We start from the raw sequence: 6,000 nt of genomic DNA on the forward strand, positions 1-6,000 counted from the left end.
TTGGCTCAACCACTTAGATTTGTTCAAAGAAGAGTTAATCTTAGTTAAAAATAATATCCGAAGATAAATCTATGTGCGTCAAAACCAAATAAATAATATATCCTATCCGGATGATGATGAATATGAGCAGAAGTAGTGTTATTCAATGATCTAAAAAGATGGAATATGTCATTAAATAACAATAAATAACAGTAAATGGCATTTAGGTAAATAAAATGTATGAATCACCCAAAAAGGAATGAGATCAGTGATTCTTCCTCCTGACAATGAGGAATGACTGATATGCCTTTTTGACACTTGGATCGTTCTTGGATTTGGTGGAAATGTTAAATAAGAATCTTAATGAAAAGGTTGTTTTGTATATATACGAGGAGATCAGATTCTCTTTACAAAGTTAGTGTGCTCTGTTTGAATGAATATCTCATGTCCCCTATCATTATATCTTTTTCTATTTATATGGAACATGCTCCTAGAAATTCTAATAGTACAAGTGCAAGGAATATTCACTAGAATATTCTTTTTACTGTACTATCTTGAAACTAGTCGTTATAACTCTATCAAAGGTATTCGACCTCGACCTTGGATGATTCCTAGACCTTAATCATTGCTGACTCTTCGACCGCAGCTTTATTGTTCCTTGAACTTGTATACGGGTAGAAACGAGCTCGATGCTTGATCGAGCATCTGGAATAATAGAGCAGGCTCGGCACATCTGTAAGAGATCGAAGGTACAGATAAAACTGTGATCGATATCGAGGTTCGAAGTTCGACAATACCATCAAATTTGCCCTCGAGTTTACCGAAGGCACGACCGATCTTACTTCTAACGGTCTCGAAGAAGAGCTTTGCCAACTCATCCGACAACGATCCGTGATTCTCGCCATTAACCAATCTTTATGGCGGAAATCACGGGATTAAGTCAAAAATAGAGTTAACGGTCTACATAATTTCACATAAAATAATGTCTTAAAAGCCTAATCTCCCTAAATATATAGAGAAGAAACTCAGTAATTGGGACACATGATAACTCACTTCAAAGCACAAGATACTATTTTTTTCACCCTTGTTCATATTATTCTGGCTTCAATAACATCACATCTAAAATTGAAGAAAGTTAACCTTACGAGGCTTAAGTTGTTCAATCTGCATGGTTTGCATTTATTTTTCTACTTATTCTTCCATTTTAATCTGATTTCTCACTTTGTATCAAATTAGATCACATGTCTTTAAAATCGCGTATAAATTCAATTGTTATTCGATTTTGGAAGTAAATAGTTTGGCACCCACCGTGGGGCTAAGGATAATAGTGGCTATTTGATACAAATATTTATAACACACACTACTTTACACTTGCTCTTTGAAGTATCTTTGGTTTAAGGCCCAAAATTGACAAACTCTCAATTAGCACCTTTACATATCGACAACGAGGTTGGTCATCAAGGTGAGAATAACAACATAGCGCCCAATAATATGGGTCCACTCGCTGGTGTCGTTGGGATACAGACTGCGGATCCAATTGATGTAAATTCACATGTGGCCATCAACACAAACTTGCGTACCGACCCTGAAAATAGCATCCGTAGTTGAGCCCGATCTACAGCTCGAAACACACAAAATATTAAAGATGACAGGATTGGCCTACGCGTGATCTTCGAAATGCTGCAAGCTCAACAAGTGGCGATAGCTCAATTACAGAGCCAAACCCATGCACCGAGCAGGGTTGAACCCGATCCGCCCCAAGAAGTCACTCGCAGTATGGAACCGGTCATGGTAAGGTCGAATGAAAGAGTCGGGGACTAACCCCGAAATTATAAAAATGCTCGAGAAGCTGACAAAGCGGATTGAGTCAGGGGAAAAGAAGATCGAAGCAAACGATAAAAAAGTTGAAACCTATAATTCTAGGGTAGATCAAATCCCAGGAGCACCCCCGATATTAAAGGGACTGGATTCCAAGAAGTTCGTACAAAAACCTTTTCCTCCAAAAGTGGCCCCAAAATTGATTCCCAAGAAATTTTGTACGCCCGAAATACCTAAGTACAACGGAACGACCGATCCCAATGAGCATGTAACCTCTTATAGATGTGCCATCAAAAGGAACGACTTGAAGACGACGAAATCGAGTCTGTTTTGCTGGAAAAATTTAGGGAGACCCTGTCGAAAGGTAGCCATGATATGGTATCACAACTTACCTCCTAATTATATTGACTCATTTGCTATGCTTGCAAACTCTTTCGTTAAAGCACATGCCGGTGCCATCAAGGTCGAAACCAGGAAATCAGACCTTTTCAAAGTCAAACAGAAGGAAAACGAGATCCCCAGTGAGTTCGTGTCCCATTTTCAAATAGAACGAATAGATCTCCCATCGGTCGCTGATGATTGGGACATTCAGGCTTTCACTCAGGGACTCAATATTCGAAGCTCGGTGGCTTCGCAACAATTAAAACAAAGCATGATAGAATAACTTACCGTTACCTGGACCGATGTACACAATCGGTATCAGTCAAAAATCAGAGTCGAAGATGATCAACTCGGGGCACCTTCAAAATCTATATATCCCGCCAGGACTCTCGATAAAGCCAAAAGGGATATCAACCGTGAACCAGGATCAAACGGGGATCGATATCGGCCCTATAGTGGAGATCGAATGAGTAGTGGGTCGGGGAGGAACCCCGTAAGAAACGACAGGAGAAATGATCAAGGTCAAAGCAACCGGGGGATCATGACCAAAAATAGCTTCGACAGGTCCATCGGGCCTAAAGAAGAACTAAGGCTATCAGAGTACAACTTTAATATCGATGATGCCGCCAACGTATCTGCTATCGGGCGCATCAATGATTCCAAATGGCCTCGATATTTACAATCCGATCCAACTCAAAAGGACCCTAACCAGATGTGCAAATATCATGGCACTCACGGTCATAGAATGAAAGATTGTCGACAACTGAGAGAAGAAATAGCCCGTTTATTCAACAATGGGCACCTTCGAAAATTCTTAAGCGACCAAGCCAAGAACCACTTTAGAAACATGGATTCTAACAAACAGACAGGACAAGAAGATATCGAACCTCAACACGTCATAAATATGATCATCGGTGGACTCGACATCCCACAAGGGACAATGTTGAAACGCACCAGAATCTCCGTCACTAGGGAGAAACGAACTTGAGATTACATACTTGAAGGAGCCTTATCCTTCAACGACGAGGACGCGAAAGGGATCATACAACCTCGCAATGATGCACTAGTAATATCTGTACTCGTAAATAAAACTAGAATCAAATGTGTGTTAATTGATCCAAGTAGCTCGACCAACATTATTCAATCGAAGGTCGTAGAACAGCTCGGTCTACAAGACATGATCGTGCCAGCAGTCTGAGCCCTAAACGGGTTCTACATGGCATGTGAAACCACCAAATGGGAGATAACGTTACCGGTCAATACCACCGGAATCGTACGAGAGGCCAAGTTTTATGTAATCGAAGGGGACATGAGGTACAACACCCTTCTCGGAAGGCCATGGATCCACCACATGAGGGCAATACCCTCGACTCTTTAACAAGTGTTAAAATTCCCAGTCCCAGGGGGGATCAAGACAATCTACGGGGAACAGCCGACCGCAAAAGATGTTTGCCATCGAAGAAGTGGTTCCGATATCAATGCTTATAACACCGAAGGAACCGAATTCTGGCGCCGACCCAGAGGCCAAATAGCAATTACCGATTCCATTGACGATCCAATCAGATAAGCAAAAGACTTACGAAGACGGTGATTATAGGGTTCCCCGATCTTTTATAATCCCCGATGACTCCGACGCAACCAAACCGACGGTCGAAGAGCTGGAACACGTTGTATTAATTGAGAATTTGCCCGATTGAAAGGTATACCTAGGCACGAGACTAACTCCCAAGCTCAAGGAAAAATTTATTCAATTTCTTATAGTTAACATAGATTGTTTTGCTTGGTCCCATCTTGATATGACAAGGATACCGCTAGAAATAACCACTCACAGACTAAACATGGACCCAAATATTAATCCGGTCAAGAAAAAAAGGAGGCCCAGTCCGAGGTCAAACAAGCTTTCATCAAGGACGAGGTATCTAAACTCCTAAAAATAGGGTCCATTCGAGAGGTTAAATACCTAGATTGGTTAGTAAACGTAGTGGTAGTCTCTAAAAAGGGGAATAAACTAAGAATATGTGTAGATTACAAAGATTTGAACAAAGCATGCCCCAAAGACTCTTTTCCTTTGCCCAAAATCGATTGTATGATCGATGCCACGATCGGCCACGAGATCCTCAGTTTTCTCGATGTGCATTCCGGGTACAACCAAATACGGATGGACCCAGGTGATCAGGAAAAAACCTCCTTCATCACAAAAAATGGCACATACTGTTATAATGTAATATCGTTCGGATTAAAAAATATCGGTGCCACGTACCAATGCCTAGTAAATCGGATGTTCGAAGAACAAATCGGAAAATCGATAGAAGTTTACATTGTCGATATGTTGGTTAAATCCATGCGAGTAGAGGACCATTTAATATATTTGCAGGAAACCTTCAGTATATTGAATAAGTATAACACGAAGCTGAATCTGGAAAAATGCGCGTTCGGAGTCGGATCAGGTAAATTTCTCGGATTCATGGTTTCCAACCGAGGAATCGAGATCAACCCTGATTAGATCAAAGCTATCGAAGATATCACGGTTGTGGACAACGCGAAGGCCGTGAAAAGGCTAACCAGGAGCATTGCCGCCCTGGGGCGATTCATAAGCGGTATTTATCGAGCCCGCCACTGCTCCACACACCGAGGACAGACGAACAACTATACTTGTATTTGGCAGTATCGGAGATAGCGATAAGTGGAGTCCTAGTTCGGGAAGAACAAGGTACGCAATTTCCGATTTATTATGTTAGCCGGACCTTGGGTGAGGCCAAAACTAGATACCCCCACTTAGAAAAATTGGCACTCGCTTTGCTAAGTGCCTCTAGGAAGATAAAGTCATACTTCCAATGTCACCCCATATGTGTCGTAACTACTTACCCATTAAGGAACGTTATGCATAAACCCGAATTCTCAGGTCGATTGGCCAAATGGGCCGTGGAAGTAAGTGGGTACGATATTGAGTATCGACCTCGGACCACCATTAAGTCCCAAATATTGGCATACTTCGTGGCCGACTTTACACCGGCCCTGATACCTGAGGTCGAAAGAGAGTTATTGGTTAACTCAGGGACATCTTTGGGAATCTAGACCCTCTTTACAGACGGGGCCTCGAACGCCAAAAGGTCTGGACTTGGTATCGTGCTAAAGCCACCAACATGTAATATAATTAGATAATTTATTAAGACTATAAAATTAACTAACAACGAGGCGGAATATGAGGCCATGATTAAAGGCCTAGAAATAGCCAAAAGCTTGGGAGCAGAGGTGATCGAAGCCAAGTGTGACTCCCTCCTTGTGGTAAACCAAGTTAACGGAACATTCGAGATCAGAGAATAACGAATGTAGAGATACTTAGACAAGTTATAGGTGGCATTACATTGGTTCAAAGATGTCACGACCCAATTTTCCCTCAGTTTGGTATCGTGATAACACCTAGTCTTAGGGACTAGGTAAGCCTAACATTAATTGAAACGGCATTATTTAAATAACATCTAACGAGTTAAATAGAAATCTTTTATAATTCCCGAAATCGGTAGTACAAGTCATAAGCTCTACAGAGTTTGCTATCACTTCTAAATACAACTGTTCGGAAGTAAGTAAAAACAGTGTAAATACAAAATAGGGAGGTGACTCCGAAGCCTGCGAACGCATCGACAGGTTTACCTTGAGTCTCCTCAGCAAGGATCCGCACAGCTACTAACGATCGATACCTAGATCTGCACAAAAATGTGCAGAAGAGTAGCATGAGCACACCACATCGGTGCCCAGTAAGTATCAAGACTAACCTCGGTGAAGTAGTGACGAGGACTAGTCAAGACACCCACTGGTCTAATA

The sequence above is a fragment of the Nicotiana tomentosiformis genome, chromosome 3, assembly GCF_000390325.3.
Source record: "Nicotiana tomentosiformis chromosome 3, ASM39032v3, whole genome shotgun sequence".
In the NCBI taxonomy this organism is placed as follows: Eukaryota; Viridiplantae; Streptophyta; class Magnoliopsida; order Solanales; family Solanaceae; genus Nicotiana; species Nicotiana tomentosiformis.